This window comes from Lonchura striata, chromosome Z, assembly GCF_050655825.1.
Source record: "Lonchura striata isolate lonStrDom1 chromosome Z, ASM5065582v1, whole genome shotgun sequence".
Classification (NCBI taxonomy): Eukaryota; Metazoa; Chordata; class Aves; order Passeriformes; family Estrildidae; genus Lonchura; species Lonchura striata.
In genome coordinates, this window is record NC_140740.1 from 53481460 (window position 1) to 53496460 (window position 15001).

A 15001-nucleotide genomic window follows, 5' to 3' on the forward strand; every position below is an offset into this window, starting at 1 on the left:
GAAAATTGTAATATTTTAATTTCACAATAATTTAATTAAAATATTTCATTCTAGAATATAAATCAACAACACAGAGCAGCATCATGCTGCATTCTTTCTGTTACAGCTCTGTGGCATCCTGAGAAATGGCACAGCTGTCACAGCTTGCAGGGAGCACCAGGAGAGTTTTGTGCCATCCCCTTCTTGTTTTTAAACGTCACTGGGTGCTCTACCACATTTTTAGGCTTCTAATGTCCTAGGGCAGTAGCAGCACCTCTGCAGTGTGCCCTGAAATCTTGGATGAACATCTAGTTTCTTCTCACTGACACTGCTTTTGTACTGGGCTTCCTTTAGGCTTAGGATTATGGTGCCTCTCTTGAGCACAGCCTCTCAATGTTCCTCTTCCTACCTGTCTTCCCCAGCTCCAGACACCAAGGAAAAATGAGTTTTAGCAATCTTTGGTACAAATACCTGGGTTTTGCAAACACCTACTAGCAGACGAAGATGGAGAAAGATGCAAAATTACTTAACAATTGAGAGCTACATTACAAAAAGTAGTGGAAGTTCTTGTGTAAAGATTTCAGCACAGTAATATTTGTGGAATGAGGACAGCTACCACATTTTTTTCTTCCTCAAGGAGGAATATAATTATTCCTGTTTGGAATACTTTTCCTTGACAGTGAAAATTACCTTTGTCTCTTGGGAAAAAGAACTACTTAAAAACTGGGGTGAGCTACCAAGCAAAGACCAGGGGTTGCACACCCTAGTGGATGATGAGGTAAAATGTGGAGTCAGTGCACAGATTTCTACACCACTAACTTTCATAGGCACAAACTGAATCGTTTACATTTGTGAGGCCTCTGAAAAAAAAGCTAAAATGAAAGATTTTGAAAAAAAATTCTTAGGAAAAGCTCAATGCCAGAGTATTTCAGTGAATATTTTTTTGTAAGGAAAAAGAAAATGTGAACTAGAATGTTAAGTCCCTCAAAGGAATCTTCACCCACTAAGAACTTTAGTACTTGGAGGTACAAGATCCTGAGGAATCTCATTGTACTTTCAAGGTATCCCAGCCTCAGGTAAGACACAAACTATCACATCTAGATGTCCCTTTCAAACTAGACTCATATTATTATTTGGTAAATGGGGTAAAGTGTGTCAAATTTCATAATACCACTTCGCCTGACCAGGTTGTGTTCTGAATTTTTCCCTTTTATTGTAATTGTTCCTTTTTCCATACTTTTGAATTAAATATGGGACAAAAACCCACCCCCATTCACAACAGATATACTTTCATTTGTGAATTTGCCCTCATTCATTTAAAATATGGAATTTGCCTTACTCAAAAGGAAATTGTCCTGCAGGACAGTGTTCTTGACTTTATAGAGACTAACTTTGTCTTGGGCAGACTGACCCTCAGGCTGTTAAGACAACTAAATCAGAACTAGGATACAACCAAAGATGCAAGATCTGCATAGTATGACAAGTCTTTTTCTCAGAAGTGAGCAAATTCTTTGAAATCTCTGTTTCTTGTTGTAATCCAATAATTTTTTTTTTCCTTCAAATATGGCTGGGATGTAGAGGCCAGTAAGAATAAACCAATTTACTGGCAGCAGTCCATTAGGGAGGAAAATACTCCTGTTTCCAGGCGCTCCCAGTAATCATGACACTGTTAAGATAGAATAAGATTCACTAAAGAAGGGAAAGTCTTCCCATGTTACATGAATGTCAAATCTCCTCAGGGCAGCTATGAAACCAAGAGGTTTCATAGAGGTTTCATTAACTGGAGAAAATGATACTTTGTGGGAGGTTGTAACTATGGAGAAATGGGGTGGAATGCAGTTTCTGAATCTGTGGTCTTCCTACATATACATTATACACATATATGGCTCTACATATTCTTCCCTGATATGTACTTATTTATTAAGCATACCTATTATTTCTTGTCAAAAGTAGGTGAGATATTCAAAAAAGAATGTGAGAACATTTGTGTATAAGAATCTCAATGTTTTTGTCAAACATATTCATAAAATAGTTGTTTATAATATGAGTAGGTGTTCTTTGACACTGAAAATAATCTATATTCAAAATAACTTTGCTGGCTCTTAATCACAGTAACAATGAGTAGGGATAAGAACTAAAGTTCTGTATGCAAAATTCATTTCTGTACAGGATGTCAGTACATTAAAAAAATATAAATTTTCCATCCATTAATGCCTTTGAAGAAAGAAAACCATTCTTTCTAATAAGTAGGATTTTTTTTTCCAGGAGCAAACCTCCTATTTTATAAAGTCAGATTACATCATCTATTCATACTATATATTTATTCATAATCCAGGTAATCTTTTTTGGTGGGAATATGGGTTCTTTTTTTATGTAGGTTAATGTAAGTTTCTGAATTTATTAAATTCAGTTTGTGTAAAATAATTTTCATTGAAGATAGAAATTTTGATGATTTTTGTCTTCTTTTCCATTATTTTTAATCTAGCTGTCCATGATGGAAGCACCATAAGAATAGGTAGGTGATGAATAGAAGTGCTCAGTGATTGACCAAGGTAGTGGTCAAAATCCAGAGTACCAAATCAGGACACTGCAGGGATGATTAGCACACTATAAAAATGTTGACTGATGAGCACCTTCTATTCTTAGACTCCAGCACAACATGAAATTTCTTTAAACTGGGGTAATTGAAATACGAGACTGTAGAGTGAACTTGACACGTAGGGGAAGGTGCATGCCGGAAAGAATGGAACAGAAAGAAGTAACAAGGAGTATTGTGATTAGGTGCATGAGAACTACAGTGCATGATACAGGCAGTGGTAATTTTCTGGTACCCAGAATTGAAGTTAACTGGATGCAATCTGAACCTTAGTAGCAGCTAAGTTTCCAGTTGCATACATAACAGAAGGTCTCCATACAAAAAGTGTCTGTAGTCCTTTCAAAGTGTAACATTTTAAGTTCCCCCAAGTACTCAAACTTATACAAGCCATGGTCTCATAACCAGTTTTTCAAAGGATTTTGAAGTTCCACTGCACCAATCAGCTCAGCTTTAGTCTTGAACTGCCCATTAGCAGTCCCAAAAGTACAAGACTGGCAGCTGGTTCCCTTTTGGAAGGTAAAACCCATTTTACTAGCAATCCTGCACCTTGCTACCATTTCACTTGACTTCCTAGGTTTGTATGGCCACCAAAATCACCTCAAAAAAAAATCACTACTCTGGAAAAATTCCCGTGAATTGCATTATGTATCCAATTATTTTCAGGTTAAATAAAAATATTAGTAAGCAGGAACCCTATGACTCTGATATTGATAATAAGGCAGAGAGCACAGAGACATCTCCTTATTACGCTACATATGAATCTGTCAGGAGCTAGAATTTTCCAGTGCTACTGAGCTGGAAATCTCATTCATGACTGTAAGCATTGCTGCATCTTGAATTGACATTAAATTAAATTATATCCCACATGGCTGAGGTAGTTGTTCGTAACACAGAAGTTATTGGTTGAATGTTTCATGTAGACTCTCCAGCACTATAGTCCTTCCTCTGGCACATAAGCCTAGCTTAAAAAGCAAAACTGTTTTGGTTAACCAGCATGTGTACTTCCTTTCATGCTGTTTTGCCAAAGAGATATATGGGTAGAAACCAAAATCTTAAGCAAAAGCTGTTGTATTCTGTAGCTTTTCAGAGAGGGCAAGGCCTTATTCAAATATACCAATAATCAAAGGAAAATGGAAATTGTGCCTATGGAAAATATTGGCAAGCTATTAAAAGGAGCAGAGGTTGCAGAGAAGACTGAACACTCATTTTGCTTTAGTCTTCACTGATATGGCCAGCCCTCAGGAATCCCTGGCTCAGGAGACCAGGGAGAAATCTGAAGAAAAGTAGACCCCACCTATGGATTGCATTTATTGTAATTTTTCTATTTAATCTTAACTCTGAAATCTTTCTCAAGGTAATATGTGGGACTCATTTCTCCCACTGATTTACATTCAAACCAGCATGATTACTATTCCATCAGGCTATTCCATTTCATCCTTTGGGTCAAGGTATCAGTCCTCTTGCAGTTCAGTAGGTTTTTTAATTGTTACCTATCCTGTAATCCTTATTTATTTATGCAGAGTGAAGCTATACCATCTCAAATTTGTAAAAGATGGGATTAAAAAAGTCCATGTACAACTTTTCTGTGTGTCAAAAGAGACAATTCAATTTTTTAACTTCAGAAGTGTGAATCAGTCTTAAAATCACAGACTTCAGACTGTGTAATTGCATTCTGGACACACACACAGCTGCAGCCATTATGCTCAAGAAGCAGATACACACGTGAAAGTCAAACATTACAAGAGCAAATATGTCTCCAGTAAAACTCCAAGCCAGTAGAAATTTCTTTCCAGGCCTTTGCTAGGCAAAATTTCTCCTGCTATCCTTTGATTTATGTTTTAAAAGTCGACAGAAGGCATTCAAAATTATGGTACAGAGAAGGCAAGATTAGAAATGTTTGACAAATCCTTTACCATTTGGAAAGAAAAGGTATTTTCTGAGCCAAGATGGCTCTCAAGGAGAAAAAAAATTATAGTTCTGTATTTGATTTGCTTTCTGTGAAGTATCATCCAAGAACACACACTTAGGTACAATAATCTGCAATGTAATGTACTGTTTTGTTTAGCAGCAAATAAAATATGACCTCTTCACTTTAATGAAGAGACATCTGGAAAACTTCCCATAAATGCATCTTTTCTTGTAGACAAATGTAAGGATAATACAGTACCTAGCTAATTAAGAACCTTAAGCAATAATTCAAAGCTCCTGGCTTTTAAATCATTACTACTGCTCTTCTAGTGACATAAAAAGAAAATGCTGCCAACATCACTCCTTAGCAGATAATAAAAAACTGTTAGCAGTGGAAAATTTTGGACACAGTGGACGTTAACCAACATCTTTTAAGCAGGTGCGTATCCCACTTGTGAAAATTACTTTCAGTGGGAGGTTTGGAGGTGCTGCTGCTTTGAACTGCCTCAAGAATGTTGTAATTGGATGACCCAAAACTTAGAACCATATATGCTGACTGAGATTCCTCATGGCTCATATGCAGAGAAGAATTTTATTTTTAGGATTATAGCTTGGTCTTCAAAAAATACAAAGGATAAAATCCTCACAAAACAAAACAAAAAAAAATGTTCAAACTTCCCTGAATGTGTTGGGGTAGGAAGAATTTCAATGTTTGGATCAATTTCTAACTCTACCCAAGACACTTTTTTACCTTCTTCACATTTATTAAAATCCCAATGAAGCATGAAAAATTGTTAGCTGTTTGACAGGTGGTGTCGTTTACCCTCAGCCAGCAGTGAAGGCCCACACAGCCACTCACTCAGTCTGCCACCAGTGGGATGGGGGAGAGAATCAGAGGGGTAAAAGCTGGCAAAATTGTGGTTGCAGCTAAAGGCAGTTAACAGTTAATATAGCAGGCAAAAGCTGCACACACAAGGAAAGCAAAGCAAGGACTTAATTCAACACTTCCCATGTTTGGGTGGGCATTTAGCCATCTTCAGGAGAGTCAGCCCCCATCCTAGGTAACTTAAGAAGACAAACTCCAACACTCCACATGTCCCCTCCTTTCTTCTTCTTTCCTCCACTATAAATTATGAGTATGATGTCATATCTTTGGAATATCCCTTTGGTCAGTTCTATTCATGTACTTCTTTTACCTCACAAAAAGATGGAGAAAGAACAGGGGCAAGAATTCACTTCCTGGATCAGATCTGCAAAGTTCCTATGTAGGCAAGTTATGTGGCACTTAGAATTAAGATTCTAAGCAGGGGAAAGCATACAGGAAAATGAATTTCAGTTGGTCCCAGTGGCCAGCCAAGGTGAATCAGAGATGGAGGGATAGAGTGGTGCAACCAGAGATTGTATACTTCAAGGTATACAGAGGATGGGGGCTTGACTGGCACCACAAAGCAAGGAAAGGAGAAACATGGTTTTGCTTCCAGCCAAACCATTCTCTCTGCTGCTACTGACTTAATTCCAGGTTCTCATGTACTCTGCCTTCAGTAGAGGCACAGGTTTAATTTTCTCCCCACAGTCCCTGCAGGCAGCTTGTTTCCATGTTCTCCCCTCAGCTGACTAGGGCTGTGCTGCCAGGGCTCAGTTCCCTTTTTCCTCACCTGCCTCTTTTTAACCTTGGGAAAGTCACAACGGAAAGTGATCCTGATCCTCAGGTTTAGGAGACTAATTCTCACTCACTCTGTTTCTTTACATGTCCTAAAGTCTGTCAGTCTTGTCAATACAGACCAGCTTGGTCTGATGCCAAAGCCAGGAACACTAGGTGCCTTGTAATGAGCCTCACACACGCCAAGCGGATGGGTGGAGGATCAAAGTGAAGTGCTGATGTCAGGGGTGTTTTATGTCTGACTCAAAGGCTTCAGCACTCAGCTCTGGGATAGTCACAAGCTAAAGCACTAACCCACACATTATTTATTCTGCAATTTCTCAGAGCACCACTTTGTGTGAGAACATCCCTTTTGTACATTGAAATGGATGACAGAAATATTAAAGAAGATGTCCTTAGGACTCTTATTGGTGAGACAGACTCCTAAAAGAAGGTAAGTAGATTTCTGTTATGCTTCAATGGTGGCTGTTTGTCAAGAGAAGATAGTGTTGAGGCTGGCCATATGAAGTCTGAAGGTATAAAGGACACTGAGTTGTCTCTTAGGCTGAGTTAGAATGCAGACATCTAGGCAAGCAAAAGGATAGTATTGTAACTATTTGTATTTCTATTCATGGTAGAAATGGTGATGGGGATGTCAGTTCTTTCAGATATTCTGGATGTTGCCCAGGATACATCACTTCCAAACAAAGCTTATTAGCTATTTACCACCCACAGCTGGTTTGATCCTGTGGTCAAATTTTTACAATAATCTTCTGTTTGTATTCATAAAAGCCTTTTATCTGGGATATATATGGTACTTCACAGTCTTCGAATATTTTAACATGTTGCTTTTAAAGATGTTGGTCTCAGTGTTCTCTGTAGTCCAAATCATGTTTTGGGACTGTGATTCCAGGGCACTGGCTTTTTGTGGTGCTGCTTTTTTAAGTCCTTCATAAAAACTTGAATTGATACTGTTCAAGAGTACTGGAAAGTTTTACGCTCAGATATACCATATTGCAGCCCTCTTACTTACTTTCTTCAAGGATTCAATAGTAATTTACCTTGAAATTAACATTTAGTGACTTGACCTAAAGGAACAGCTCTTTTCCTTCCAGGAAAATGGTTGCTTGGAAATACAACATGCGGAATCAATTAGTATTAGTTGGAAGAGTTCCTGAGCAGAAATTGTGATTTTTTTTTTTTTTTTTACACCATAACCACTCTGCACTAAACAGCTTTAACAGGCACTCTTAATGATTACCCCACATTTAAGGTTGATGAATAAAAATCTGTATTTAGGCATAGTTTTTTTACACTTTGTGGAGTTTCACTAGCTCTGTGCTTTTTATGTATTTTTTGTGAGGAGAAATCTTACCTGGCTTTAAAGCAGCTCTCTGCAAATGTTGGAGTTCTGTGAAATTCAACACAAGATGAAAAACCTCCTGTGGACAAGCACTAGAACAGTCAGAGTGTCCTGTGCAATTTTAGTCACTGGTCTATCTGTAACTGGGACCAAAACACAGACATTACTTACTCAGCAGTGATGCTGTCAATCGTCTTCTGTCTTCCTCCTGGAGACAAATTTGTAGTAATTGAATTTTCTCTTGTGTTCATATGATCCTGCTCATATATGCACAAAACAAAGCAAGCCTCACCTCACACTGTAAAGACAGCCTATGAAAAAGCTGCAGTCAATGGAGGTACCATGGGTTTCTTTCTTTGCACAGTGACTCTTTTATACAGCAGTAATCTCCATCACAAGTATGTGCAGCTATTAATGGTTTAATTCACATGCAAATTTAGAGGTACATAATTGATTATCTTCATAGAAACATCTAGACAACAAAATATTAAATTTACTGCTGTTTTTCTCATTTTATTCTACCTGAGGAATATTTAGAGTTTTTAAGAAGACTGTGGTCTTCTTTTTTTTTTTTTTTTTTTTTTTTTTTTTTGTTGTTGTTGTTGTTGTTGTTTTGCTTTGTGTTGTTAATTATTCATATGGACAATGCACTGATTTTGTTTTGGGTTATTTAGATTCCATAAGGAAGTGAAAAGTGGAGTTTTTATGATATAATTGTTATATCTTTAGAAATACTCTACCTGAGCAAGTGCCACATGACAGGGATCCCTATTATCTTCTGTAACTCCTCACTTCACAATTCTACTTAGTTATTGTCTCTAGATTTGGAATTGCAAGAAATGCTGAGCTCTGCCCCAACACTGTCAAAAAGAGAAAGCACAAAAAAGCCCATGAAGACACAAGAGTCTTCATATGTCAATTATGAGAATCAATTACAGGTGATCAAGTGATTCTCAAAGAAGGTGTTTTTTGTGCAGTTGTGGTGCTATGCATAACGCCTACGACTTTTGCAGCTTTTTATGTCTCATGACCTGAAACCTGAAAAGAGGTACCTGTTGTGTTACCCCCTACAATCCCCGGCAGGCTCTACGCCTGCATAAATACAGGTGATACCTGTCTACAAATTGTAATGAAATGTCCATAGTACTGTCTATGGATATAAATGCAGACACTACCATGTATTAAGATGAGGTTTGATATTTTATGCAGAATAGCTTTGCTTCTTGTTAAAGGAAGTGTTTTTCTCCTCATCTTTGCATATTTAGTGGATAGCAGATGCTCTGGGCTTGCATGCACACTGCCTCTTTCTAACTGGCCTGATCCCAGCCACTCTTGACTTTTATGAAACCACATCCTTCTCACTCTCTCCATTATGAGAATGCTCTTGTCACTTCCTCCCTGTTCAGTAGTGGTTAGCCTGCTGAATTAGCTCCTGCCCCCACCTGTGGAAAGGTTGTCTCTTCAGGATTTGCTCTCTCCAAGTCTTGTTCAGGGAATTGTCTCATGAGCAGAACTGACAAGGCAGCAATGGACTGGGGGTAGGAACCCCTGTGAGGATTCTCCCACAACCTTCTTTCCCAGGATAAAAAAAGAGCATGGATAAAGTAAATTATGTAATAGCCTGTTCTGCCACAGAATACAAGGTATAACTAAGCCCTAGGGACATAGAAGTAATGTTGAAAATGATAATGCCTTAGTGGATTTTTGAGATATATTGAAAAAAAAAATAGTGGTTAAAATAGAAATGTTGCAGAGTGGAAATGTCAGTGATATAGGGCAACCAAAGTGTAAAAAGAGCAGGTGAGGCACAAGTTTGCGCTTGAATTAAGCAGGTGTGTTGGCTGAATTTATTTTTGCTGTAATAACATACAAGACATCAACACTGCAGCTGTTAATTTGTGAGGTATTTCAGATTACAGCAGATATGAAATCAAAGAGTCATTTTAATGGCTATTACTGATATGTTAGTATACATATGAGAGGTGTTTTTTAGATATTTTATTGATATTTAATTTGTGAATTAATGAATAAACCAAAGATATCTAATGACAAGCATGTGAAAAGAGTTTGTTGTTTCTACTGTAGTTGTGGTAGATGTGGCACCAATAGCTTTTACTGTATTAATTTATTTTCTATTATAGTATCAAATAGTTAATAATCTGGTCTTTAATAACCATCTTACCTATAGACTAAATGGATTAATATAATAATTATAATTATTATATTATATATATAATATATATTATATATATTATATATATTATAATTATATATATTATATATATTATAATTAATATAATTTTATACATTTACAAACAAATTTTATCTAGACACATATATGTATATGTGCATATATGTGTTATAGGCACATATATATTATATATACGCTATTTTCTTTTTCTCCTAGGGAACTGATGAAATGATCATACAAATAGTTTCATAGTGTAATTTTTTTCCCCAACAGTTTCAATAGAAGGAAAAGAAAAAGTAGTGTTGGAAAGAAAAAAAAATGGGGTCCGTTTTGCATTTCATTTGATTGCTGAGAAAACACAAGTGAAATTTCTGTAGCTAATTAATTTTGTTACAGATGTTTCTAGTTCATATAGCCACATTCTGAGCAGGGGCAATTTCCCTACTGCCATTGACTTCCCAGTTCCTAGCCTCCAATGAGCCTAATAAATTACTCCAATTGAAACGTTATTAGGAGCTATTCCTGCAGTGATACATTCTAAGAATCAAGGAATACATTCAAGATTTCCTAGACTTCTGCAATAATAATGAAGAAAACATTCACCTCATTGTTTGGTCAGCTGAGATCCTTGTCATGCCTGTGGAAAGAATCTGTGTGGAATTTCTGGGGGTCAATACAATTCTTTATTTAAAAAGAGATGATGAGGTATGTAACAGGATGGATGAAAGAGTTATCAGTCTTCGAAGCACAGAATGCCATTTGCACTCATCTTGGTAACTTATTGACAAGTCAATATGGCTCTGTGTGCAATTTACATCTCATTCACAAATTTTGCAGTACTTTAAAGTAAGAATATTTGATTCATAAGTCCCCATGACCCATGGATTTCTAATAGTGTCTGGACATAAATATAAATGTTATGAGCATGCCTTGTCCCTACTTATGTATTAATCCCTCATCTAAGATTTTAAGAAAGAGTTAATGAAAGGACACAAGTATATCTACCAAGCAGTGGACGGCATGGGCTTAAAGTCCACTGCATACATATAATGGATTTGTGGCTAATGAGTACTTCATCAGTTAGAACGAGTTGTGCAAATTGCTTGCACAGTAATGGAAGCAAGAATTACAGCTTTTTATTCTGTGTTCTCAGAAAAAAAAGCCTTCTCAGATTGGATTATACCAAGCTAATGATAACTAACCATATCAAACTAATTATTAGGGAAGACAATCAAAAGCTTGTGCTGCAAATGTCCTTAAGAAACCAGTTGTGATCTGGGACCCATTGAGACCTGGCTGCCATCAGGATCTGCACAGTTGCACAGCAATGTATCTGGCAGGTGAGCTGTAGTTTAAATACAGTGATTTACCAGATAACCATCTTGGGCCCTGCTTGAAGTGACCAGTGACTCCTTATTAGCTTAAATAGCTCATAAAATGGGCTCATGTTCAAGTCCTGGATTGTTAACTGCTGAGGAATTCTATCCTGGTACTCATTCAACACAACAGAGTGGGGTGAGTTAATGCACAGATGGACCCCTGGCTTGGCTATGTCTACAACTGATTCTTCTGAAATGGCCAGCTCGGGGAAAGATGTAAGAAGCATAAATAGCTAATCTCAGACTAGTACAGATACTGAAGGTATGCACAAGATTGGTTTTTCAAAAGAGATAGTGTATTTTGTTCATTTTAGATAGTAGTTAGCACTGAACTCATTCAGCACAAGTCTTGAGCAAAATTTCTAAAGGAAGGACTATTCTACTGAAAATTCATGACTTTTTAGTTCCCTTACTCTGCAATAATGAGATTCCTCAAGAGAAGACTCTATGGGTGCTGAGGCAGTAGGGGTGATGCTTCCTCTGATCTTGTCCCTATCCTGATCTCTGTCCTTCATCACAGTCGTATTTCATAATCGATGCTGTGTGCTCCTCCAAAACCATGAAGGAGAAAATGCAGCCTTGGATAAACGCTCCCCTTGGTAGTAAGCACGATGTGCCAAATCTGGTCACCGAAAAAGGAAGCAGAAGAAAATATCTTGCATTATGCCTCCTGAGGCAGAGGCTGTCGCGTTATCCCTCGGTTCCTCTCTTTTGTTTACACCACTGCGAAGGGCTTCCCGGACCTCCTCTAAAGAGGCAGGCTGACCTCGAGAGTCCTGCCACGGCCAGGTGAAGTCACGCCCCAGTCTGGGGCCGGGCCGGAGGCGGCAGCAGCAGCGCCCGTCACCCGCCGGCGCGCCGCCGCGCAGAGCGAGCGGGGCGCGGGCGGGGCGCGGGCGGGGCGCGGGCGGGGCGCGGGCGCGGAGCGGGCGGGGCGCGGGCGGGGCGCGGGCGGGGCGCGGGCGCGGAGCGGGCGGGGCGCGGGCGGGGCGCGGGCGGGGCGCGGGCGCGGAGCGGGCGGGGCGCGGGCGGGGCGCGGGCGGGGCGCGGGCGGGGCGCGGGCGGGGCGCGGGCGGGGCGCGGGCGGGGCGCGGGCGCGGAGCGGGCGCTCGCGGCCCGCCAGGTGGCAGCAGGAGCCCGCGGGACGCGCCGCGCCGCCGGCCGCGCAGCGCCGCGGGCGCCGCCGCCGCCGCGGGGCCGCGCTGCTGCTCCGCCGCCGCTGCCGCGCCCGCCCGGCCGGCGCTCCCCCCGCGGGGCAGCGCGGCCCCGCGGTACGGCCTGACTTCGGGGGCTGCTCGGCGGGGGCCCCGGCCGGGAGCAGTTTGGGGAAACCGGGCTCAGGAGCGCGGTGGAGGACGAGGCGCTCGGTAGTTTGGTGCAATTAGCGGTGCAACCTGCGCCAGCACAACCCGCGGTAAAGACAAAGCTGTATGCAAATCGCCCTCCCCTTCCCCATCCCCCGCTGCCGGGGTCTGACGCCGTTCCCCGGACTGTTTTTTAATGATACGGTACGCGGAGTAACTTGAGATTAATTACAAGGTTCTTGACTAAAAGGCGGGGGGAGGCGGTGTCATCCAGTGGGCTCGGTACTCGGAGCTTTGGCCACCTGCTCGTGGCAGAGGTGGCCAGGCTGTGGAGGCTCCCGCAGCCTCGCTCTTCGGGCAGTCCCGGGGCCGGAGAGCTCGGCTGCCGCCGCGGACAGCGGCCACAGCGCCCGGCGAAGGTACGGCCCAGGGCGGGCGAGGCGAGGCGAGGGCGCGGGGACGGAGGGCAAGGGGGGTGGATGGCTGCGGGCTGGGGAAAATCCGGGCGGGAGAGGTCTCTGCCTCCTCCCAGCTGGAGAAGTGCTTTTTGGTGTGGAGTGCGTGCGTGTATGTGTGTCCGCCTGTGTCTGTGGGGGTTTGTACGTGTTCTGGCTGGGGCTCCGAATTTTCGTCCGCAGACTCTACTCTTTCTGACTTCTTCCCCTAGAAGGCTTGTTGTTTTCTGTCATATACTTATCTGACTCCCACCCTCGAAGATAAATGTTTCAAAATACTGAGAGGAGAAGACTACAAAAATCGCTGTGCGGAAGACTGGAGGATGTGAGGGCTAGGGCAATTCTTTAAAATACGGTAACTGACATGAATGCTAGTTTCTGTGAATATATATGTTAAATACATATATAATGCAGAGTTCTGTGTAAGATAGCAACAGGAAAAAATAATAAGGGGTCTTTTTGACAGGACTTTTATTTGCATGTCTCCTCTCTCTCTCTCTCACACATCTTTTTGTTTGTCTCCTCTATATATTCTGCTTTTATTACAAGAAGTTTGTTAATACGACATGTCAACGTTGCTGGCTTCAAACTGCAGCACTTTTTTACAAAGCCAGACTGAAAAAATTTCCCCAAACCTCCACGTAATGGCACAACTGGTATGTATAAATAAAATCTTCGTTATTTAAAGTGACGTGGATGTGGTTTACTCTATAGCCTCAGTAATTTAAACAGCACCTATCTCCCGCAGATAGAGTTGCTATGCACCTCTCTACTAGTGAGTTTGAAAATTCGAACCCGGCTTTGATTTATTTCCTCTGTATCAGTGATTAATGCGCCATAATTAGCTAATCTCAAAGCCATTATTTACAACCGGGGCAGACAAAGGGAAAAACTGATAATCCAGCACTTAACTCGGTTTGAAATTATGAAACTGAAAAAAAATGTTTAGGTCTCGTCTCGGAACCGGACAGCCAGTCCGATAACAACAACAACAACAATAACAATAACAACGGCAACAACTTAATCCATTAATTATAGATGATTCTTTTTTCGGCCGAGAATGTACTTTTACTATCTGTGAGTTTTAAAAAAGTAAGCATCTGCTGTCAGTCTTCTGTCTCCCCCTTTGTTGCTGTGTTAAGGAGAGGACCTAAATCTGCGCTGCCCAAAGGCGCGGGCGGTGGGCACGGGCACAGAGGAGGAAGCCCACGGCCACAGGCGCAGGGAGTGCTCGCCATTCCCGCCCCACCAGCTCCGCCCGAGCCGGGTGCGTGGGAGCCCGGGGGTAGCTCGGTGGTGGCTCCGTGGTAGCGGGACTGGTGGCGGCGTGAACAGCGGCCGAGGCAGCGGGACCCCCGCAGCAGCGGCGCCGGGGCTGCCCGCCGATGTCCAACGATTTCCTTAACGTTTTGCGTTAAATCCCGAGATTCTTCCCTTTCTCTTCCTTTTTGACTGCGGGAATATAGCTTTCTAATGATATCCTAATCCCCGGACCTCCGCCAGCCCGGGAAGAGAGGCAGGCTTCGTTTGATCTGGAAATGTGAGGAAAGAAGAGAAATAGAACATCCATTAAAAACAGCAAGGAGGGAAAGAAGAAATTTGATTAGGAAAATCAAATTTAAAAAAATAGAAGAGAAGAAAAACAAAACCCGAGGGGTGTTGGAGTAGGGGCAGAGCAAAGGTGCTTGGTGTGAGCAGGCGCTGATTGACCAAGAGAAGAGATGCAAACGTTCTTTGTTCCGATATGCCTTGTCAGGGGCACACACAAGTAATCCTTATAGCGAAAAAATATTAGCACTTTGAGAAAGAATAAATGAAAAGGAAGGAAAAGAAAAGAAAAGAGAATCCATCAAAACCTCCCCATCCTGTTTATAATTCTTGGGCTACAAAAACCGAAAAACCAAACCAAGACAAAACAACATAATCTGTAATATTTCCAGTTGTTACTCGCTCTCCCCCTCGCTCTCTACTCTTCCCTCCCTCCCAAACAAACAATGAATTAGAGATGGTCGCCCCGTGCCCGCTGTAATGCGACGACGTGGAGCAAACCGGGAGGGTCCGGGCAGGGGAGGGAAGTGAAGAGCTGTAGGGATGGACACCCAGGGCAGTGCGGGACTACACCCTCCGACAGGGCCAAAATCTCCTCCTCGCTTTTCTTCTTCGTCTTCCTCCTCTTCTTGACTAATG